Genomic DNA, 24,481 nt, shown 5'->3' with positions numbered 1-24,481 from the left:
AACACTTGGCACTTTCCAGGGCTGGACATTTACATCTTGGCTTCACTGTGCAGTTTCTGGACCTGATCTGTCTTTCAAAATATTCATGTCTGAAAAGTGGTCTCTCCCTAATTCCAAACTCATATTTCCATCTCCACCTGGACTTCATATAAGTACTACTTGCACAGTACACATGAACTCAACTGATCATCAATCCCACTGGAAAGCTGTGGTTAAACTTGACTCCTCCTGCTGCCTCACCCCCCCCCCCCAATCAAATCATCACAAAGTCTTCCTGATTTTACCTTCTGCATATGAGTGATATCTTTCCCTTCTGTTCATTTATTGATTCTTATTTGGATCTTCAATATCTGTTTACCACAATCCACAACAGCCTCCTTCTGTTCTCCCTGTCTTCAAGACTTGACATCAAAAGCCATTCTCAATGCGGCAGACAAAAATTCTGGCTTAAAATACAAATATCATTTCCTCCTTAAAGTTTTCCAATCTTAAACATTTCTTCTTCAAATATATGTATTCAAACCTATATGTTTCCCTCTAAACATTGCTTTAATTGCGTGTGGTATTTTCATTCTTTCAGTTCAAAATATTTTCTAGTTTCCATTGTACTTGTACTTTATTTAGAAGTGTAATGCTTAAGTTTCCCAGTATCTTATTATTTTCTAGTTATCTTTTTTGTTATTGACTTCTAGTTGAATTCTGTTACTGTAAGAAAATATTTTTTAAATTACTTTAATTCTTCAAAATGCATTGAGACTTGTTTGCTGGCCCGTGTTTGTTTTGGTGAGCCTTCAAGAGCATGAGGTTAGTTTCCAATTTTCTGGCTGTTCTAAACAGCTTCTCTGAACATTACCAAACGTATCTACATCACAGTAGATACACGCATTTCTACTGGTATGTAATACCATTGACTTCAAAAAATTGTCAGACCTAGGGTATCAAGGAGTATTTATATCCTTCTGTCTGCAGTGCTTTCACCGCGAGGTTTCCGTAGTGTAGTGGTTATCACGTTCGCCTAACACGCGAAAGGTCCCCGGTTCGAAACCGGGCGGAAACAACCGTCGTCTTCGCTTTTTATTTCGAGTCATTTTCGATTTCAGCACATCTGTAGCCAGCCAGACTTCAGAACACAGCTGGACATGTGACCTTTGGAAGTCCAAGATGAAAAGCTGTCCCGAAGCCACAGCCACCTGCGCTTAACTCGCAGTTTCGCCCCTTCCCAGCCCGCTCGCGTCGCGGGCGCCTCTGCTGCGCTCGGCGTCTTCCCGCTAGAAGGGAAGGGCCCGACTGGTGTCAACCGGGGGAGACATCACTGCACAGGACCCCGCCTGCGCGGCGCAGGCGACACTGGCTCCCTCGGACGTGTGGGTTTTCTGCAAAGTGACCTTCTCCTGAACTTCAGAGGAAGAAAAGTGCTTCCACTTCGTAACAGCAGCGACCACACAGTAAGAATCTAGCTATTATTATGACTATTAGTACCGTACAGTAGTTCCAAAGTCATCAGGCGTGGATGGAGAAGAAGCGTTGTGGGAAGGGCGGGGAGTGGAGGGATAAATAAGAGGAGATTCCTGCTCTCAAGAACTCCCCGAATATCTGTCCTGAAGAAAGGAGACTCTTACGTGCATGTTCGGACCGGCTCTCTTCCCTCGGTTCCCACCACCGCCAGGAAGATCCTCTGGGACAGTTTCTCCGAGAGGCTTGATCTTAGGTTACTCAGTTTCAGTGGGTGTCCCCCAAAGGGGGAAATTCAAGACCCCAGGCCCAGGGCGAACTCGAGGCCCTCGCTTGTCTCCGGGAGCTTCCTCTTCAACGGTATCAAGGCGAAGTTCCTCTAAAACAGCATCTGGCATCCAGCTCCGCCCCAAGTCGGCGCCCAGCAGCCAGAGACCGTCGAGGATGAAAGGTAGGGTCCTGGGACATTCCTGGAATCAGTTAGGTATTCGCGCAGTTTGAGGGATTTCCCGGACATAAGAAAGGATTGAAAGGTTTGGTGACTTTGTGTGTAGTTCCTGGCATATTTTTGCTAAAAATCACTTAGGGAGGACAGGTTTTCTTTTGGAATGAACGTAACCCTGGAAGGAGAGTGCTTCTATTTTCCTGACCCAAGTTCAGCGAAATTATTTCCTTATCTATCGACTGTTATTAAACTCAGTTACCATTCGCGCCTGCACTTAGTGACCACACGGTGGCGACAGAGACTGGTATCTCCGGATGGGACTCAGGCCCTCAATTTGCCCCCATCGAGGACAAGGAGGAGTCTTTGAGGTCTTTCTGATGTGAATTCTTTCAGACTCATTGGTGGGGGGAGTTAATTGGTTTTCCCTTAGAGGTTAAGGCACACCAAATCTCATGTTCTGGGTATTTTGGCTGGATAAAGGCAAGAGGAGGCAGAAACTAGCACTTTAAGAGACCGATACATATTACAATTGTAGATGTCATATTTAACAACACATTATGTAAAACCACCCAAAATGCCAACTCTTGAGTATCACATCTTCTGGTATCAGAGATGAGAAGGGAAACACCTTCACAAAGGGAAATTTATGCCCCGCTTTTAGGTAGAGAGGGAGACAGAGAGCCTTTCCTGTGTTTGCTTTTTCTCCATTGCCTTCAAAACCATCCTTATGGCAATGGCATATTTGGGGTGGCATATTCTGATCCCTTCACATGCTGTGTTGTTGAAACTTGTAACAGGAAAGAAATAGCTAGAACATAAATAGCTACCATTTATTACCAGCTATTAAATCAAGTAGTTTTCATAGATAAACTAAGGAGCAAGCCTAAGGGGTAGGTGCTATTGCTATTGGCAATCTCTTTTACTTGTATCATTGCAGAAGCTGAGGAGTGGTGAGGTTAAATTACTTGCTTAAGATTACCCTGTTTGGAGCCTGTATTTGTACCATGAGTGTCTGATACTAAAGTGTTCCACATTATTGTAGTTTTCTATAAGAAGTATGAGCCTGTAGAAAGACATGGCTATTTAGAGGATGAAACTGGGTATAGAATATGAAAGTGGTTTTTCCAGTTTAGGGAGAGGCAGAGAAAACCAGATATGAATAGTCTCAGAAGACATGGAGAGTAACCAGATAACTCTAGCAAACATATGCTTGCTGTTGGTATTTTTCCATACTAATAAGGAACAATTGGACATTTTCAGGACAAAAGGAGAGTTGAATTTTTCCATTTAAGGGAATGGTTATGAACAACAGTCCTGATGCTGAGGCAGTTTTCCCTAAGACAGATCACATAGATTTCTGCCCATGTACGTGAGCATCAAAAAAGTTCTAGTCAAATACATGGTTCTTGCAGAAGAAGATGTTTGTTCTGAATCATCCCAGTCCCTCATAGTTCTCCCTCTTTCCCCAAGTCAGCCAAGATTGCTTCATTATCCTCCCCCTCAACTCCATCCCAAACCCTTAAGGCATCTCTGGAAGAGTAGAAAGATCTTTTGGCTGGAAGGCTGAACACTGGGTTTCAATCTTGGTTTTATTATGCTGTGATCCTGGGAAACTCAATAACCTCTCTGGATCTCATTTTCTCGTCTGCAAAATGGGACATTAAAACCCATTTCATTCATTTTCAACAAATATTTATTGAATGTCATCAATGTACCAGACAGTCCTCTAGGTACTGGTAGCCTTGCAACATATAGATAAAAATCTCTGCCCTCATTGGAGTTTGCACTATCATAGAGGAGAGAGAAAATGTCCAAAATAAATAAGCTAGTTAAATAGTGCATTAAATGATCATGAGTGACATGGAGAAAAATAAAGCAGAGAATGGGGAGGAGAAGCACTGGCATGAAGGGAGTTTATAGTGAAGGGAGTTTCACTGACAAGGTGATATTTGAGAAAAGATCTGAGGTAGATAAGGTACTGAGTCACACATTTATCAAAGCAAACGATTACCAGCAGTGCAAACAGTCAGTGCAAAGGCTCTGAGACAGCACTGTGTCTGTTCTATACTATGAAAAACAAGAAGGCAAATAGTAGCTGCAGCAGAGTGGGCAAGAAGGAGTACAGCCAGAGAAATGAGATCACAGACAATCCAGTAGGCTCAGTGAGGACTTTGGCATGTCCTCTGATGAAATGAGGAATTGATGATGAGTTTTGGCCAGAGCTTGCCATTAAGTATTTTAGAAGGATTGCTAGTTCAGAAGGATCTCTCTGATTGCTTTTCACAGAATGTTTTGTAAGGATGAAAAATGGTGGAAGAAAAGAAACGCATTTAAGATTTTTGAAATATTCCATGTTAGAGGTGAATGTTTCCTGGACCAGGGTGGTAGCAGTCGGGGCGGTGAGTTTTTCATTCTGAAGGTACAAGAAAATTCCCTCACATCTGAGGAATGAAAGAATAATTGGAGTAAAAAATGTTGTCAGGATTTTTTTTTTCTTAAATATTTGTAAAGTTGAAATTACCATTAAGTGAAATATGCAAGCCTGGAGTTGAAGAAGGTTTTCTCGGGGACATTCAGGAACCAATGGTCCTATCTTTTCTTCCACCTTGTGTGGAAATGATGCATACTTATCTTTAGCCTAAGCAGTGGAAAGTCGACCAGAAGAGGCTGTGATGGCCGAGTGGTTAAGGCGTTGGACTCGAAATCCAATGGGGTTTCCCCGCGCAGGTTCAAATCCTGCTCACAGCGGTAGTTTTTTCCCGGTGTGATTTCCAGTTTTAAGCTCTCGCAGAGAAATCCCTTAGGTGGCAGAACCTAAGTTTTTAGAGGGTGGACGCCAGGCAGACTTGACCTCCATCATTCTTTCTTGTTGTGTGATCATCGGTGAGCCTCCTGAGCCCCACCTCCCTACTGTACACGAGCTCTGGGCTTAAAAATGCTGGCTACGTTGGGAGGAAGATGTTTAAGAGACCACAGCAGCAAAGTGAACAGAGACGTTGGTTGGAGTTTCAGGGGGTAGTTTCTCTTTGCGATCATAGAAAGCCAGTAGCTCCTATAAAACAATCCCAGGCAACAGTCTTCAATATTTGTCCTGACATCGGAGACCGGTGAGAGTCATAAAAATTAAGATAATCCATCACATTTGCCAAGCTTTCTTTAAGAGTAGCACTTTATACCAACGAGGAAATTGAGGCACAGAGAGGACATATTTTAACTTCTGACTTTAGCTTGCATTTTAATCCATACAAAACCTCGCCTCTTTTATAAGTGCTTTTGTGTTTAGCTCTTTTGCCAACTTTGAACGACTAAGTACATTTTAAGCCAATTTTATATGTTAGTAAATGAATTCCTCTTTTCAAAGTTTCTTCATCAAATGAGAATCTTAAAGTGTGTGTATTCTTTTACTGAATTCTTGTCTCCTAATTGCATTTTGTGTTTACTGCATTTTGTGGGCAAATGAATATTCTGAAGAAGAAGAAAAGAAATGAGAAGAGCAAAACTAAGTACTAATAGAAGCTGGATAAGAGAATGTGAAATGGAGTAAGTAAACAGGGAATAGAGGAAATTGAGTCCATAGAGATGAGTTCAAGCAGCAAAAGCAACTACATACTGAGCACAAACAAGTTTCCATTGTTTTCAAACAAAACATTTTATATAAATGTACATTATGCAACTAAATCACAAAAGAAATCATGCTTTCCCAAAATCAATACAGTCTCTTCTGGTTTTTATCCCTTGCTAAATTAAAAGAAACCAACCAACCAAAACACCCTAATTATTTCTTTGGCTGACATAAACTGCGATAGTAATGAAAATAATAATATGAAAAGCCTTTTGTGGGTATGGGCCAGTGGCGCAATGGATAACGCGTCTGACTACGGATCAGAAGATTCTAGGTTCGACTCCTGGCTGGCTCGATAAAATAAGCCCACTTTTTCCTTCACATTACCCTAGGTCCTTTTCTCAAAAGGGTATTGAAGCAATTTTTAACCGAATGTATTTTCATGGAACTGATCTTTTCACTTTCCATCTCAGAAACATCGAAGGACCCATCCTGAAAGATTTTCTTCCTACCTTTCATCTTTCGTTGAGCTTGATAAAGGAGATTGGCTGAAAAAGACCATTTGAAGAAAGGTTATAACATCAAAGAAGCATTAAATAAAAGCAAGTGGGGGGAAAAATGTCCTACCAGTATCTTCTCCATCAGTATTTTTCCCCATTGAAAAGAGTTTTCACTCATAGGGGACTCTCCTGCACAGCTCTTTCCTCGCATGGCTACCAGCAAAAAGAAAACGCACATCTCCTGGGGAAATGTTGAGTCAAGAAAGGATCAGCTTGTGGGGACGCGGGATGCAAAAGCTCTTTGCCTCAGTTGGGCCCTTTGGTCAGAGCTTGGCCCTGAATCTCCGCTAATGCCACTCTCTCCCACCAGCCCCAACAAGCCATCTTCCGGACAAAGGCAGGAGCTGGGGAGGAAACTGGAGAACCAAGACAGAGTCCAACCCTCCTCCGCCCCACTTATTTTGGTAAACACCCCAGGAGAAAATGAGGCGGTAAGGCAAACGTGCGAAGGAAGCTTTGGAGCAGCCACTCTGAACAGATCTGCCTCATTTCTCCGTGTCTTGACACAGCAGAGAGGCTGGGTTGAGAATCATTACCAAGCAGAGGAAAATTCCTGTAAATAAACCAAAAGAGCACCTCAATACGTGGGTTGATTTCCGAATGTGTAGATTATTTCCTCGCTCTGCATCGCAGGTAACTTTATTGAAGTTGCCAGCGTGCGCTCTTAGATGCACGAAGCCTGAAGCGCGCTCTGGCTCCAGGGTCCCAAGTCGGTTGGGCTGTGAACAGGTGGAAACTAGAGCTGGAGGCTTACAGCTCCGCATTCCATTCCTGGCTCTTTACTGCTAAAAGGAGAGGAGATTTTCCGTGAAACCAAGCGGCAACCTCACTTGGAGCGGGCATTTACCTTGGAAACTGCCTAGGATAAGGAAACAGAAGGAAGCACAGATACTATGGTAACAAATCCAGTGTCTTGCTGCTGTTAGGATTATGCTCTAAACCAAGTCACTGGCCACGACGAGCCTGCCTCCTTTTCTTGACTGAAAGGTTTTTTTTTTTTTTTCAATTTTTCTTTATTACTCAAATGAATTTATCACATCTGTAGTTGTATAATGTTCGTAATAATCCAATTTCACAGGCTTTCCGTCCCACAACCCAAGCACATTCCCCCACCCCCAAAATTGTCTCCTCTGAAGACCATAAGTTTTTCAATGTCTATGAATCAGCATCTGTTCTGCAAAGAAGTTCAGCCTGTGCTTTTTTCAGATTCCACATGTCAGTGAAAGCATTTGATGTTGGTGTCTCATTCTATGCCTGACTTCACTTAGCATGATAATTTCAATATCCATCCATGTTGCTAAAAATACCAGTATTTCATTCCTTTTAATGGCTGAGTAATATTCCATTGTGTATATGTACCACATCTTCTTGATTCACTCCTCTGTTGATGGACATTTAGGTTGTTTCCATGTCTTGGCTATTGCAAATAGTGTTGCAATGAACATCAGAGTACATGCATCTTTGGGAGTCATGGTTTTCTCTGGATAGATGCCCAGGAGTGGGATTGCTGGATCAAAGGGTAGTTTTATGTTTAGTTTTCTGAGGAATCTCCATACTGTTTTTCCACAGTGGTTGCACCAATTTACAGTCCCACCAACAGTGTACTAGGGTTCCTTTTTCTCCACAGCCTCTCCAGCACTTATTGTTTTGTAGGATTTTTGATGGTGGCCATTCTGGCTGGTGTAAGGTGGTACCTCATTGTGGTTTTGGTTTGCGTTTCTCTAATAATGAGTGATGCTGAAGATCTTTTTATGTGTTTTTTGGCCATCTGTATGTCTTCTTTGGTGAACTGTCTGTTTAGATCTTCTGCCCATTTTTTGATGGGGTTGTTTGTTTTTTTGGTATGGAGCTGCAGGAGGTGTTTCTATATTTTGGAGATTAATCCCTTGTCAGTTGATTTACTTGCAAAGATTTTCTCCCATTCTGTGGGTTGTCTTTTTGTTTTGTTTAGGGTTTCCTTTGCTGTGCAGAAACTTTTAAGTTTGATTAGGTCCCATTTGTTTATTTTTGTTTTTGTTGTCAATACTCTAAGAGGTGGATCTGAGAAGATGTTGCTGTCATTTATGTTGGAGAGTGTTTGGCCTATGTTTTCCTCTAAGAGTTTTATCATGCCTGGTCTTATATCTAGGTCTTGAATCCATTCTGAGTTTATTTTTGTGTATGGTGTTAGAGAGTGTTCTTATTTCATTCTTGTACATGTGGCTGTCCAGTTTTCCAGCACCACTTATTGAACAAGCTGTCATTTCTCCATTGTATAGTCTTGCTTTCTTTGTCCTGTTGGCTGTAGGTGTGTGGGTTTAATTCTGGGCTTTCTATCCTGTTCCACTGAACTCTATTTCTGTCTTTGTGCCAGTACCATAGGGTTTTGATGACTGTTGCTTTGTAGTATAGTCTGAAGTCCAGGAGCCTGATTCCTCCAGCTCCATTTTTCTTTTTCAGGATGACTTTGGCTATTGTGGGTCTTTTGTGCTTCCAAAAAAAACTTTAAAATATTTTGTTCAAGTTCTGAGAAAAATGTCCTTGGTAATTTGATAGGGATTGCATTGAATCTGTGTATTGCCTTAGGTAGTATAGTCATTTTGATAATATTAACTCTTCCAATCCACGAGCATGGTATATCTTTCCATCTATTTGTGTCATCTTTGATTTCTTTCATCAGTGTCTTACAGTTTTCAGAGTACAGTCTTTTGTCTCTTTAGGTAGGTTTACTCCTAGGTATTTTATTCTTTTGGATGCGATGGTAAACGGGATTGCTTCCCTAATTTCTTTTTCTGCTCTTCCTTTGTTAGTGTATAGAAATGCCGTCGATTTCTGTGTATTAATTTTGTATCCTGGGAGTTCCCGTTGTGGTGCAGTGGTTAAGGAATTCGACTAGGAACCATGAGGTTTGTGGGTTCGGTCCCTGCCCTTGCTCAGTGAGTTAACGGTCCGGCGTTGCCGTGAGCTGTGGTGTAGGTTGCAGACGCAGCTCGGATCCCGCGTTGCTGTGGCTCTGGTGTAGGCCGGCGGCTACAACTCCAATTCGACCCCTAGCCTGGGAACCTCCATATGCCACGGGAGCGGCCCAAGAAATAGCAAAAACACAATAAAAATTAAAACATAAAGATTTTGTATCCTGTGACTTTGCCAAATTCATGGATGAGCTTTAACAGTTTTCTGGTAGAGTCTTCAGAATTCTCTAGGTATAGTATCATGTCATCTGCAAATAGGGATAGTTTTACTTCTTCCTTTCCAATTTGGATTCCTTTTATGTCTTTTACTTCTCTGATTGCTGTGGCTAGGATTTCCAGAACTATGTTGAAGAGTAGTGGCGAGAGCAGACAACCTTGTCGTGTTCCTGATCTCAGAGGAAATTCTTTCAGCTTTTCACCATTGAGAATCATGTTCGCTGTGGGTTTGTCATATACGGGCTTTATTATGTTGAGGTAGGTTCCCACTATGCCTACTTTCTGAAGGGGTTTTATCAGAAATGGTTGTTGGATTTTGTCAAAGGCTTTTTTTCACGTCTATTGAGAGGATCATATGGGTTTTATTCTTCAGCTTGTTAATGTGGTGTATCACACTGATGGATTTGCGGATATTGAAGAACCCTTGCATCCCTGGGATAAATCCCACTTGATCATGATGAACAATCCTTTTAATGTATTGTTGGATGCAGTTTGCTAGTATTTTGTTGAGGATTTTTACATCAATATTCGTCAGTGAAATTGACCTGTAGTTTTCTTTTTTTGTGTGGTATCTTTGTCTGGTTTTGGTACCAGGGTGATGGTAGTCTCATAGAATGAGTTTGGGAGTATCCCTTCCTCTGCGATTTTTTGAAATAGTTTCAGAAGGAGAGGTGTTAGCTCTTCGCTAAATGTTTGATAGAATTCGCCTGTGAAGCCATCTGGTCCTGGACTTTTGTTTGTTGGAAGTTTTTTAATCAAATGATTGAAACTCTTTTAAAGCGCCAAAATAATACTGTCTCCTGAAGTTTCACAAAAACTAAGCAGGCACATTTCGTAATCCTTCCCTGAAACACAATCGCCTCGTTCTCACACTACTCCAATTGTCTTCAATAAACTTTTTATGTTATTTTACTTTAAAAAAGGCTCAGGGTAGGGGGCAGAAGGAAAACACACGGTCTTTTCGGTGGGCCAGAAGGAAGTTGCCTGAGTTTTCAGTTACAGGCAAATGTGGGTTTTTAATTGAGACCTTCCACCCAGGTACTGGGAGAAAGCCAAAACTGAACCTTACATGGCCCGTACGGTGATCGAACCCGCGACCTTGGCGTTATTAGCACCACGCTCTAACCAACTGAGCTAACCGGCCAACTGTGGAGAAAGAAATGCCTCTTTTACACAAATAAATCCATTTACATTTTTCTGTGTGTCTAAACACTTATAAAGGGAATTTCTTTCCCATTCTATCAAACTGCATTTATAGACTTTGATGGGCAACCTATACTATATCAATTCTTCGGATTTGGATTAGAAAATCCATGGAGAAATTTTTGTGCAGATGCTGGGTCTAGTTTATTGGTGGAGAAAGCACTGTAATAGGATTTTCAATAGTAAGTGAAGGGAGCCTCCAGTTTTTAGAAGCATGTTCCTACTAGATCACAAACTGTAAAATTCTTTTTATGATTTGCAACTTAGTGACTTAATATTTTCTGTTGGTATTAAAATTCATCTGTTAAGGGCTCAAGTCCCGCCAGAGTCTTCCAAGTTTTATTCCTCTGGTCTTCAAGAGCTCTTGTCCTGGGTTTTAAGAGCTAAGGCTTCTGAGTGCTCAAACATTACAGAAAAGAATCTGATACCTCTTCTACAGTCACACGTCCTCTTCACTCGTCAAAATGAACTCCATTATGACTTTTAAATCTTCTTGTACATTTCAAAATGTGTGTATAAGACCCCTGATGTTCACAAAGAAAGCCATCGCTAAAGAATGATGAGCTTGTTTTAGCAGTTTGAACATGGAAAGTTTTACTGTAAGTGGAGAATTGAAAGTGCTTATGCCCTCATTCTTATTGGTGCCTTTAAAAATATCTATGTGCACACCAAATAAAGCACTAAAGGTGTTTCTGTTTTTGTTTACCTCAAGGAATTAGTGGAAGCTGTGGCAAAATCTATGCGCATAGGCACAGAATTGCGTTTTGCCACAGATATCACAAAGGCCCTTTCCATGATAGAGGTAAATGTATGTACCTCCTCACCTTACAGATGGCACTATGGAGTTAAATATTTGAAGTGGTAAATGGTGCTGAGTTCAGTGTCTCACATTCACCAAAGAGGATAAAAACGCTGATGCCGAAACCCGGGATTGAACCAGGGACCTTTAGATCTTCAGTCTGACGCTCTCCCAACTGAGCTATTTCGGCCGCTTGCGGAACCACTGGCTATCAATTTCTCCCTTTAAATGGTCTTAACAACCTCTTCCATTTTGGAAAAAAATGAGAACACTTTGTTTTGTTTTCTGAAAATGTGTTTCCCATTTCAAAAACACTCGTACCAACAAAAAAATAAGACAATGGGAAAAAATAAGACAATGGGAAAACATCAGGATTTTCTGAGTATGGTAGGAAGAACAAAAAAACACTGATAAAAGAAAACAAGTATGATTCTCAAGGATATGAACTGGGTAGCTTCCTGGTGGAATGGAAAGCTTCCTAGAATTCAAGACAATCCCATTTGGAATCATTTCTAGCTTGGCACTTAAATATCTTTTATATTTTTAGTTGTTTCTATTCCTTTGCCTTTATATCTTGTTGAGGTATGTTGTAAACAGGAAAATACTCAACTACTAAGTGTTGATTTTTACAATTTTGCCTCCCTTTGTCACCATGCGTGCTCCCTGTGTTCCCTCTCAATCCAGTTAGCCACTGTTCTGAATTCTTCCACTATGCCTATTGTCTTTTGTTTTTGCACATTGAATTCAGTAGAACCTGCCTTCTTATGTCTGGCTTTTCTCTCAATATTGTCCTTGAGATTCATATAAAAGCAGTTTGTTCCTATTCATTGACTTCCACTTTATGGATATATCACAATTTACTTATCCATTTTAATGTTGATGGATATTTGGTTTTCAATTTCAGGTTATTATAAAAAGCCCGGAACCTTCTCGTACATGGTTTTAGGTGAACATAGTCATTGATTCATTAGATAGATACATAAAAGGAATTGTTGGTCTGTAGGCTACACATATATTTAACTTTTTTAGTTGCTGCTAAACAGTTTTGCAAAATGCATATACCAGTTTACACTACTGAAAACAGTGTATGAGTCTTCTGGTTGCTTCTCAGCCTAACCAACACAGGATATTGTTATTTTAATTTTAGCTATTCGGTCCAGCATGTAGTGATAGTTCTTTGAGATTTTGATTTATATTTTTGGTCATTATGATATTTTACATCTTCTCATATGCTTTTCCCCACTTGAACAAATTGAATTGATTGTTAGTTTTTTAGTTTTTTATTTTTTATTTTTATTTTTTTATTACTCAAATGAATTTATCACATCTGTAGTTGTATAATGATCATAACAATCTGATTTCACAGGATTTCCATCCCACAGCCCAAGCCCCACTCCCCAAACTGTCTCCTCCAGAGACCATTAAGTTTTTCAATGTCTGTGAGTCAGCATCTGTTCTGCAAAGAAGTTCCGTCTGTGCTTTTTTCAGATTACACATGTCAGTGAAAGCATTTGATGTTGGTGTCTCATTGTATGGCTGACTTCACTTAGCATGATAGTTTCTAGGTCCATCCATGTTGCTAAAAATGCTGGTATTTCATTCCTTTTAATGGCTGAGTAATATTCCATTGTGTATATGTACCACATCTTCTTGATTCACTCCTCTGTTGATGGACATTTAGGTTGTTTCCATGTCTTGGCTATTGAAATAGTGTTGCAATGAACATCAGAGTACATGCATCTTTGGGAGTCATGGTTTTCTCTGGATAGATGCCCAGGAGTGGGACTGCTGGATCAAAGGGTAGTTTTATGTTTAGTTTTCTGAGGAATCTCCATACTGCATTCCACAGTGGTTGCACCAATTTACAATCCCACCAACAGTGTACTAGGGTTCCTTTTTCTCCACAGCCTCTCCAGCACTTATTGTTTGTAGATTTTGGATGATGGCCATTCTGGCTGGTGTAAGGTGGTACCTCATCGTGGTTTTGATTTGCATTTCTCTAATAATGAGTGATGTTGAAGATCTTTTCATGTGTTTCTCGGCCATCTGTATGTCTTTTTTGGAGAACTGTCTGTTTAGCTCTTCTGCCCATTTTTTGATGGGGGATTGTTAGTTTTTTAAAAAACTGTTTTGTACTTCATTATTTATTGTGACTACTAGTCTTTTGTCAGACATATGTGTTGCAAATAACATCTCCCAATTTGTGACACATCTTTAGTTCTCCCAATTTTGTATTTTTAACTTTTTATTTTAACGAAGTCTAATTTATCAATCTTTACTGTTAGTGTTTTTTGGGATCCTTTTACAAAAACAGGAGAGCAGTCTCGGGTCTTTACATTAACCCTTTTCTGTATGACCCCATTTAAAGTAGCTAGATACACAGAGATAAACATTTTCTATTCATCTGATTGAGATTTCCTTGATTTCAAAGGAATTTCCAAATGTTAATGACCTCACTTATAACTTGTCTACTATTCCCTATAAAATTCTAAGGCAAACAAGCTTGCAGAGACACTGAGTTTTGAATCTGAAGTGCTCTCCTAAATGCAATAGCCTAAATAAAATGTCTCCTCATTTATCTGTATTTGACAGTTTGGTGCCATGAGTCACATAAGCACGAAAGCCCACCTCCGACACCCATCTTTTCCATCCAGACACCAAGTCCTCTCAAGCCTGTTGTGGTCCTTTCCTTACTGACAAATTAGAGATTCCAGTGAGTCCTGTGCTCCAGACATTTGTCAATGGTAGCATGATAAGGATTTTGGTTTTTTGTTTGTTTGTTTGTTTTTGCACTCTTTTGGTTCAGTTCTGTTGCTAGCTTTTGTTCACCTTTGGTATTTTGGGTTAAAATATAAAATATGTCCTACATCCCCCATAATTACATGATTTTTATGACAATTCAGTTCATTACCTCCCCAAACGGCAGAATTTAACTGCTAGGACTCTTTTAATTAAGTCTTGATTATTCAAAGTAACAAAGTCATTCCACTTTTGAAACAGCTGAGGTTATTTGTAATTATATTGTCTCCTATGTTTACCTTTTTTTTTTTACTAGACTTTATTCTTCAGAGAATTTCTAGATTTTCATTTTTAAAAATGGGCAGAAAATAGCGTTACTATATAACATCTTCCTCCAACTTCAGGGTTTCCCTATTATTAACATCGCATTAAAATGTGGGATACATTTGCTACAATGGGTGAACAAATATTAGTACATTATTACTGGCTAAAGTCCATAGCTTACATTAGGGTTTGCTCTTTGTGTTGTATGGTTCTATGGATTTTGACTAATGCAAAATGTGTATCCATCATTATAGTATCATACGTTATCATAGTTTCACTGCCCAAAAAATCCTCTGTTCTCCAGCTATTCATTCCTCACACAAACCACCAACCCCCGGCAACCATTAACTTTTTATACCTCTATAGCCTTTTCCAGAATGACGTGTAGTTGGAATATGACAGGTACCTTATGACAGGCCCCTTATCCTAAAGGTATATAGCTTTTTTAGACTGACTTCTCTCTCTTAGCAATAGGCATATAATATTCCTCCATGTCTTTTCATGGTTTTATAGCTGACTTCTTTATAGCGCTAAATAATTTTTCGTTGTACGGATGTACTACCTTTTGTTTATTCATTTACTTAATTTGGTTGCTTCCAAATTTTGACAATTACGCATAAAGCTGCTACAAACTTCTGTGTGTGGATTTTTGTGTGGACATAGGTGTTCAAAGCATTTGGGTAAATACAAAGGTGTGCAATTGATGAATCATCTGGTAAGACTATGTTTAGCTGTGTAAGAAACTATGAAGCTATCTTCTAAAGTGGCTGTACCATTTTGCATTTCCACCAGCAATGAATGAGTGTTTCTGTCTCCACAGCCTCAATAGCATTTATGCTGTCATTCATTCGGGTTTTAGCCTACCACAGATATATAGTGGTATCTCATTTTAATCTGCAAATCCTTGAAGATACATGATGTTCAACATCTTTTCATATACTTACGTCCCATCTATATTTGTTCTTTGATGAGATATCTGTTCAGATCTTTTGTCCATTTTTAAATTAGGTTATCTCCCTATCGTTAAGTTTTAAGAGTTCTTTGTATATTTGGCCCTTTTATTATATCTGCGTTTTGCAAATATTTTCTCCAGGTTCTGGTTTATCTGGTCATTCTCTTTTCAGGGGCTTTCACAAACAGAAGATTTTAAGTCTTATGTACTCCTATTTATCAGTTTTGTTCTTTCACGTATTGTACTCATGGTGTAGTATCTTAAAAAGTTATCCCCAAACCCAAGGTCACCTAGATTCTCTACAGAAGTCTTATAGCTTTATGTTTTACATTTAGTTTTGGTCTATCATCCACTTGAGTTAATTTTTGTAACATGGGGTTCTTTCTAGACTCAATTTCCCAGAAAGCCTAGAAAAAGAGGTAAAGAGAGAAGTGGTAGGAAGAATTAAATTTATTGGATATATGACAATTGATGGGCTGCACTGTCAAATGGGATCCCTGGGCTTCCCCAACTTCTGACATTTTTTGCAAGTTTGAGGTATTTTCCCAAATACCTTTTGGTTTGATAATTCACTAAAAGGATTCACAGAACTCACCAAAGGCTGTTTATTATGCTCACTGGTTATGACTTATTATGGGAAAAAGATACAAATTAAAATAAGCCAAAGGAAAAGACATGTAGCATAGATTCTAGCAGATTATAAGCCCTTCATTGTCCTTGGGATGAGTTATCTTACTGGTATTGATGTGTGACAATATACACAGACTACTGCCAGCTCAGGAATTTCACCCAAGCTTCCTTGTCCAAAAGTTTTATTGGGGCTTCATTACACAGGTGTGAGTGATTCATGCTTAAACTCGCTCACTAGGCTGACTGATACTGAGCAACCCAAAGTTACATGGTTGGTCTTTCTGACATGGCTACTGTGTGGCCAACCCCTTCTCAAAAAACACACTACTATTAGATATGATATAGATTATCTCCCAAAAGCTGAGAGCAAAAGCCAGCCCTCTCTTTAGGCATTGCCAAATTTTTCACTACTCAGGAAGAGATGGGCTCCACCCCAGACACTCATCTAGAATGGCATCTGGAAATGAGAATGTAAATAATTCTGTTTTCCCAGGAAACTTATAACCTAGTTGAATAGCCTGTACTGAGGGGAGCTGGTTGGCTGGGGATAGGAATAGGGAGGACCTTTATACATAAAAGAATTCTGAACCACATGAATGTATTACTTGTGTAAAAAAATTAAAGATTAACAAAATTGTTATGTGAAATATCATTTGGGCATGACCAAAAGATACAAAATAGGCCATATATATGTTATAGATAAAATCCCTTGGAGAACCTTTTAAGAATGTAGATCAGGAGGGGGAGGGGTTGGGAGGGATGGGAGCTTGGGCTTATCAGACACAACTTAGAATAGATTTACAAAGAGATCCTGCTGAATAGCATTGAGAACTTTGTCTAGATACTCATGTTGCAACAGAACAAAGGGTGGGGAAAAAATGTAATTGTAATGTATACATGTAAGGATAACTTGATCCCCTTGCTGTACAGTGGGAAAATAAAAAATAAAAAATAAAAAAAAATTTTTTTAAAGTTTCCACTTATAACTCAAAAAAAAAAAAAAAGAACGTAGATCATTTCAGCTTGCATCAGAAATAGAAATAGAAACTGGGAAGAAATAAATTAAAGAAACTCAAAATGTCAAAATTGTGAGAAAAGTTTCTTGTTCTATTCTTCAAAGTGTTATCATTCCATAAATAGTCTAAAAACGTATTGGAGTATTCTCATATTGTTGGGGAGATGTTCAGATTGTCGGTGTTGGAAAATAAGACACATGAACACAGGGAGATCTCGTCAAGGCTCTTTACTTTTGCAGAAGGGTGCGGGTACTCAAAAAGCACATGCAAAGAAGAAAAGACCCTCCCTATTTATCCCAAGCAGGTGATGTACCTGTCCCCTTCTCATTGGTTAGGTCAGGGTGCACATTCTTCTCGGTTGGCTAATTTGAAACAAATTGTTCCTGGGAGAAGAGGGAAAGAGGAAGGGGGTTCTCGGGAAGGCATTTCAGCCAAAACCAGAGCAAAATGGAGAAACCAAGATTTCCTTTGATAGAAAAGACATTATGTTACTTTCCACAATATGAAGAGAAAAAAATTTCAGAAGAATATTTTGCCCTTTTTGGTAATGTAACTGAGCAGGGCCTTGTGGGCTCCTGGGCACAAAAGCCTTTCCATGTCCCCTATTTCTTGCTGTTAGGAATTGAGCGTCATTCAGCCTCTATGGCCTTCCCTGTGCTCCAAGGGGGCAGGTTCAGACTGTTGCTGATCAGGGAAGAAAGGGAATGCAGAGACAGGGGAGGAACAGTCAAGCAACAATAGCACAGCCTTGGTGCAGAGTCCTGGTTCCCTCTCAAGGGATACACATAATGCTGGAGGCATCTTAGACACCTAAGAGAAAAGTTTTATTCCTTATACTTCTTTTAGAAATGAAGACTTTAAAATTGAACACCTTAGAGTCCTACCTTGCCCTTCTCCCTGGCTTAACTGAACCCTAAACACAATCACTAATAAGCTAAAGATTAGGCACCCTGAACACAGTTGCCTGTGGGTTAAAGATTATTAGCACATGAAGTTTTTCAGGAACTTCCCTAGTTTGTTCTAATCTCTGACTCATATGCCCTTTTCACAAGTACTCTTATTCCAGGCAGTAACTCAGAAGACCCCTAAGGAGAGCATGCTGAGATCTCCTGAGTTCAGATTTGATGACAAAGATTCCCCTAAAAAAAGAAGAATGCATGTTTGCCCTGATCCTGATTCCTATCTGAAAACCTGTTTTTCTCCTTTTTGCTGTAAAACTCCCTGCAGTTCTTCCCAATGGAGGCCACAGACTTAAAGGCATTAGTCTGCTGTGGCCTCCTTTGCCTGGCAAAGCAATAAACGCTATCTTTTTCTCCTTCACCCAAAACTCTATCTCCGTATTTCTATTTGGCAACAGTAATAGTATGAGATCACACAATAGTTATCACCCTACAATGGGACTAAAAAAAAATTCATTTCAGATTTTAATTCTTAACAAAACATATATTAATCATTTATTTGGCAGAAGCTTATATCGACTCAAAAAACTTTGTTACAGTATTTTAAATATCCAATATTTTCACCTAGAACAACCAAGAAGAAACATTTTTTTCCCTCCTCATTATTCCCATCCAAACCACCTTATTTTTTCCTTCTTCTATCATCCTCAAACTTCTGACTTTATTCCACTGTCCTGTTTTGAGACTCAATTGATATCTCTAAGCCTTTACTAAGTGACTCAGACTGGACTATTAAATGAAATTTTTTAAAAAGACAGGAGTCCTGGTAATTGTCCTTGATAAGCAAATGAGTAGGAAGATAGTTATATGTCTAAATACATCTTTTTTTACATTGACATAAATGCAAATTTTGTGTTACAAATTATCTATTAGTAAGAAGAAAGACATTATCAGATTCTTTTTCTAGGCCATGAAGAATGAGTAGGAATCTGTCATACTGGAGACAAGAGGAAGAAGAGCATTCGCTGTGGAGAAAAGAGCTTAAGAGGTCTTTTTTCTTTTTTTTTTTTTTTTTTTTTTTTTTGCATTGGCAAATCTCTTCTGGCCTGGGATCTTTACATTCCTTTAGGGAAAGAAACTACAAGACAAAAACAAACCTCTCTTGCTAATGTTGTTCATTTCCCAGAGCCTAAGTTTAACCTTTATTTTGCCAAAATAAATAAATTAAATCAACAAAATAAACTCTCACCTTAAGGAACGAGAATGGGGGAAGACAGGAAGCAGAGACCTCCAGGATACCACAGGTGGGAAAGTATACTGAGAGTTACAATCTATTCAGAGCTGGCAGCTAATGAAACAGGTAGTGAGGATGCAGCCCTTGTCTCCCCAGGGAGCTTATGACCCAGTAAGTTAGAGAGTAAATTCAAGAGAAGACTGAACTAATGCATCAAGTGCCTGGCACAGCACATGTAGCTCACAGCACAGCCTCTGGTCCAAACTGTGGAGATGGAGAGCTCATCGCGCCCTGAGAACAGAGACACGATCTCCAGAAGAAGATGTCGAGGCAAATAAAGAGGAGGAGAAAACGTTCAGGGCAAAAGAGGGGTTTGACCAAGGTACAGAGGCCTTTGGGAACATGGACTGTGAGCAGTGAAATAATGAGAAATATGAAAGACATACGACAGAATCAAGAAGACTTAGTCACAGATAGATATAGGGAGTCTGGAGAAGCCAGGAATCAAAAATGAAATCTCTGACACAGAGATGAACACAGTATTAAGCTAGGTAAAAGGGATCTAACACAAAAGACTACAAACTGTGCATATTTATATGAGATTCTACAAAATGATGCTCTACAGTGATAGAAAGCAGATCAATAGCCGCCCAGGGCAGGATGGGTTGTGGAGGGTGATGAACTGCAAAAAGAGCAGGAGGAAACTCTTTAGGGGAAAGGTACCATTTCTCTCTCTTAAATGTGGTGGGTTTTTTATTTGTTTGCTTGCTTGCTTTTTTTTTTTTTTTTAAATAAAATAAAAAGCTTAGACATAAGGAGGTTCCCAGGCTCGGGGTAGAATCAGATCATTGGAGCCGCAGCTGCCAGCCTACACCACAAGTGCAGCAACTCGGGATCTGAGCAGCATCTGCAACCTATACCAAAGCTCAAAGCAACCCACTGAGTGAAAATAGGGATCGAACCTGCACCCTCATGGATCCTAGTCCAGTTCTGCTGAACCACAGCAGAAACTCCTTAAATGTGGTGTGCTTTACACAACAGTATGCAATTATTGTGGTAGGCAAACTAAGGGTTCCCGAGTGATGTCTACACCAAAATCTCCAGAACCTGTGAATGTTCCTCCTTACATGGCAAAAGGGACTTTGCGGATGTGATTAAGGTAAGGGGCTTTAAAAAAGATTACCCCAGATTAGCCAACTGGGCTCACTGTAATCACAGAGTCCTTGAAAAATGGTAGAGAGAGGCATAAGAAGATGACAGTCGGAGATGTGACAACAGATGCAGAGACCAGAATGAAGTAATTGCTAGCTTTGAACGTGAATGGCACCCATGGCCAAGGAATGTGGGCAACCTCTAGAAGCTAGAAAAAGAATTCTCTCCTAGAATTTCCGGAAGGAACACAGTCCTTCCAATAGCTTGATTTTAGTCCAATGAGAGCCGTTTTGGACTGCTAACCTACAGAACTGCAAGACCATGATTTTGTGTTATTTTAAGCCACCAAGTTTGTGCTAATTGATTAGAGCAGCAGTAGGAAATTAATACAATTATCAAACTTCATCAAACTGTACACTTAAAATGGGTGACATTACAGAAACATTTTACTAAAAAGGAAACGTTAGAGAATTGCATTACTGCTTTCTCTTTTGAACAACGGTACAGGAGCTGGTGTGATCAGAGTCAAGATGTGGAAACTAGGGACAACCCCAGTCTTTGACAGGTCAGGGATTCCTACAGGACACAGAAATAACTTCTGGAGACATTTTTTGTGCCTCTGGCAATGTCACGTTCACATTGTTTCCTCAAACGTCATTTGGTCACTGTCTTAACTAGTATTACATAATACCATGTCAGGTATTAGCTTTTAAAAATTATTGAAGGAGTTCCTGTTGTGGCGCAGTGGTTAACGAATCTGACTAGGAGCCAAGAGGTTGCAGGTTCAATATCTGATCTTGCTCAGTGGGTTAAGGATCTGACGTGGCCGTGAGCTGTGTTGCAAGTCGCAGACGCAGCTTGGATCCCACGTTGCTGTGGCTCTGGTGTAGACCAGTGGCTGCAGCTCTGATTAGACCCCTAGCCTGGGAACCTCCATATGCCGAGGGAGAGGCCCTAGAAAAGGTAAAAAGACAAAATAAATAAATAAATAAAAATTATTGAAAAGGCTTTTCTCTTGAAAAATACGCTGGGGTGTACTCTTTTCCCTGTTCTTCTCTAACTATGCTTCTGGGGCCATTGCCATATAGTTAGGCTTTTGCATTTGTTCTTACCTCTCTCTGGACCTGTTTTCCACCATATATCTCTAAGACTTTCTCCTTCATTTCCTTCAGGTTTCTGCTTAAATGTCACTTGCTTAGAGAGGCCTTCTATAATAACCCTAGAGGATATAGCACTTCCCGCATATCCCCTGGTATCCCCGATCCTGTTTATCCTTTGTTTTTCTCCATAGAACTTATCACTTTATATATTTACATTTAATTGTTCATTTTTTATTTCTCCCTACTAGAACTTAGGTTCCAGAGAGCAGAGGCTTGCTCTTTTTATTTTACCATGGTAACCTGAGTACCTAAAGTGGACCTGACAAAAATTAGACATCACCTGTTTGTTGAATGACTCCTTTTGCGATAAAGAGCACAGGCAAAGGAGTGGATTTGAGGTTGATAATTTTCCCACGTGTGTTGATGTTACAGACCTACAGGAATTTCCAGTCGGAAATGTCCAGTAGTCAGTAGGATGCATCGCTCTGGATTCAAATGAAAGGCCCGAGTGGGAAAGAAATCTTACAAGCATCAGTATTTAGAGAGATATTGTAATCAAGGGAATGAATATAACACAAAGAATGCGTGTTTGCCATTAGATGAGAGAAAAGCTGAGATGGAATTGCGGGAAATATCCATATTTAAGGGACAGAAGAGAAGGAGGGCCCTGTGAGACAGAATGAAATACAGGAGAGACTGGATAAAAGCAGAGTAACCTTCAGTCATTTGTTCCAGAACAGCGTCAGGATGAATGCCGTTTTTCGAAACTAGGCCGTTTACTTTCTGATGAAATTAGGAAGAAACACACACATAGCCACCCATGTTTCACTGCTGGTGGAATTATTTCCTGTTCCCCAGTCTAGATTATGTAAAGTAAGCGGTAGAGCGCGACTCTAAGTACATTTATATTTCACAGGTGGAGTTCAGCAATCTCACTGCAAACCTTGTGGAAGTCAAAGCTGAGATGCCTGGGAGCAGCTTCCGCACATCCGTGACCCCTGTGACAGCTTCATGGAACCGCAGAGCACAAGCTCCAGGTTTTCCTCTTGCTTGCTCAGTCCCCAAAGGTCTGAGGAATGGTTTTATAAAGGGAGAAAGGAAAGGGTGGGGGAGGCTCATTTTTAGCTGTGCAGGCTTCGAATTTGCTTGAATAAGCCCAGTGTGTTTCGTTTTGGCATGTGATCTTCTTCTTACGTTTGAAAACGACCAAATATCCTCCCTAAACAAGGGAACGTCTGCGTTCTCACCGTAGAAAATGTAAGCTCCTTATATCTTGTTCTTTGTGGGGGGCGGGGAGGGAGGCGGAGCAGGAGAATGAAAACAGACTGAAACCGTAAAGGGAAGAAAACATGCTCCAGGTGAGGCTCGAACTCACAACCTCGGCATCACCCGCACATATACTGCTGTATAAGTACCGCGCGCTAACCGATTGCGCCACTGGAGCATGCTTTCCTTGCGGTCTCGGTGCGCACTCTACAGAGCCACGAGCGGCGGGCGCGCGCGCGATCCCCGCGACACGCGGGAGCGAGAACGCACGGGCCTGCTCTAGACGCCCCCCCGCCCTTTCCCTTATTCACCTTGGCAGCGGCTAGCCTGGCAGCGGCTAGCGGCTAGCCTGGCGTTGATAGAGACGCTTCCATCTATCCCGGAGGCATGTGTGCAATCTTTCTTCTACTCAACCGGGAATCAGCATTTCCCAGGGATCCAGGGATGCTCCTTTCAGAAGCCCCGAAAGAAGGCTGAGGAGAGAGGGCGAGCGGATCCCGGCGCCTCCTCGCCTTGACTCCAAGAAAAGAACCGTTTCCGTGGGAGACACGACATGGGCTGTCTGGGCGAGGTACGACATCACCGAGCACCGCCTGGCTGGTCGGTGATGCATCCTACTAGATCGAGGACGCCGAGAAGCAGAAACAGCCCAGCCCTAGCTTGGCCGCTTCTCCCAGCACCCGCTGCGCTCCGGGCGGTTCTACCCACCTCGCTATCCCGCACCTCCAGGCTGCGCACCCTGGTTCCTCCAAATCCTCCCCGCGCCTGCCTGAAAACCGTATTTGAAGTCATAACTGCTCTTTCGGAAAAACAGCAAAAGGAATCACTCCTTTGTGCCGCGAGTTACATCAAGGCGGTGTCCATCACCCCCACTGCCACCCTTCTCCACCTGGTTTGACCTTTAGAGGTTTATTGCAGATGGTTTTCCTCTGAGACAAAATGCCCACCTAGTATCCTCACTTCCTGCCACGTTTCGTTTGTTTGCTTGCTTGCTTGTTTTTGGCGTGGGGAAATCGCAGCTGTCACATATACACCAGATATGAAGCTTTTGGGCTTTTCGGAATAATACCTGTCGGTGAGAAGGAGAGTTGTGTAAAGAACAGAATAATCTGACCACATAGTACCTAACAAATAGTACTGAGAGTAATAGACCAGTGACCAAGTTTCTCCATACAGACACATGAAGGGGTATGTGTGGAGAACTGTTTCCACATCTCTGTGTCTACTACATTGCTGTATAGGGATTATTGCATGTGCTTTAAATACACCTTAAAGTGAGAAGCAGTGAGAAGACACAGGCTCTATAGTAATGACCATCTCACCACATCATCTCTTCCTACATTGGCACCACACCTTCCTAGAGAGGGATGGAGCTCTCCCTGAACAGCTAGAGGTTATTCAATTTAAATAACAATAGCATTGCAGCACTATTCGCAATAGCCAAGACATGGAAACAACCTAAATGCCCATCGACAAATGAATGGGTTAGGAAGATGTGATACCTATATATATAATGGAATAGTACTCAGCCATAAAAAGGACAAAATAACGCCATTTGCAGCAACATGGGTGGAAGTAGAGACTCTCATACTGAGTGAAGAAAGTCAGAAAGAGAAAGACACCATATGATACCACTTATATGTGGAGTCTAAAATATGACACAAATGATCTGGAATGATCATGGACATGTAGGACAGACTAGTGTTTGCTGGGGGGGAAGGGGAGGCAGTGGGATGCATTGGGAATCTGAGCTTAGTAGATAAAAAGTTTTGCATTTGGAGTGGAGAGATCCTGCTGTATAGCACAGGGAACTATATATCTAATCTCTTGTGATGGAACGTTATGAAGGATAATGTGAGAAAAAGAATGTATGTATATATATGTATATTACTGGGTCACTTTGTTATACAGCAGAAATTGACAGCACATTGTGAGTCAATCATAATAAAAAATTAAAATAAATAAATAAATAACAATAGCA

At 40.6% G+C, this 24,481-nt stretch overlaps 1 long non-coding RNA gene and 6 other non-coding genes across 7 annotated transcripts; 4 read left to right on the top strand and 3 right to left on the bottom strand.

The window, feature by feature from the left end:
- Positions 1–984: 984 nt before the first annotated feature.
- On the top strand, positions 985–1,057 carry TRNAV-AAC (transfer RNA valine (anticodon AAC)). The gene has a single exon. It is a non-coding gene; the product is annotated as a tRNA-Val (tRNA).
- Positions 1,021–24,481, top strand: LOC146401247 (uncharacterized). The gene is made up of 2 exons (XR_014809843.1): positions 1,021–1,903; positions 22,151–24,481. It is a non-coding gene; the product is annotated as an uncharacterized LOC146401247 (long non-coding RNA).
- TRNAS-CGA (transfer RNA serine (anticodon CGA)) lies at positions 4,564–4,645 on the top strand. Its single transcript has one exon. It is a non-coding gene; the product is annotated as a tRNA-Ser (tRNA).
- Positions 5,742–5,814, top strand: TRNAR-ACG (transfer RNA arginine (anticodon ACG)). Its single transcript has one exon. It is a non-coding gene; the product is annotated as a tRNA-Arg (tRNA).
- TRNAI-AAU (transfer RNA isoleucine (anticodon AAU)) lies at positions 10,257–10,330 on the bottom strand. The gene has a single exon. It is a non-coding gene; the product is annotated as a tRNA-Ile (tRNA).
- TRNAF-GAA (transfer RNA phenylalanine (anticodon GAA)) lies at positions 11,306–11,378 on the bottom strand. Its single transcript has one exon. It is a non-coding gene; the product is annotated as a tRNA-Phe (tRNA).
- TRNAI-UAU (transfer RNA isoleucine (anticodon UAU)) lies at positions 22,585–22,678 on the bottom strand. The gene is made up of 2 exons: positions 22,641–22,678; positions 22,585–22,620 (listed from the first exon to the last, which is right to left on the bottom strand). It is a non-coding gene; the product is annotated as a tRNA-Ile (tRNA).

Source organism: Sus scrofa, chromosome 7, assembly GCF_054392235.1.
Source record: "Sus scrofa isolate SSC_HxYL_T2T_F1_AM1 chromosome 7, Sscrofa_HxYL_maternal_Yorkshire_Landrace_v2.0, whole genome shotgun sequence".
NCBI classification, from domain to species: Eukaryota; Metazoa; Chordata; class Mammalia; order Artiodactyla; family Suidae; genus Sus; species Sus scrofa.
This window is presented reverse-complemented; position numbering and strand designations above follow the sequence as displayed.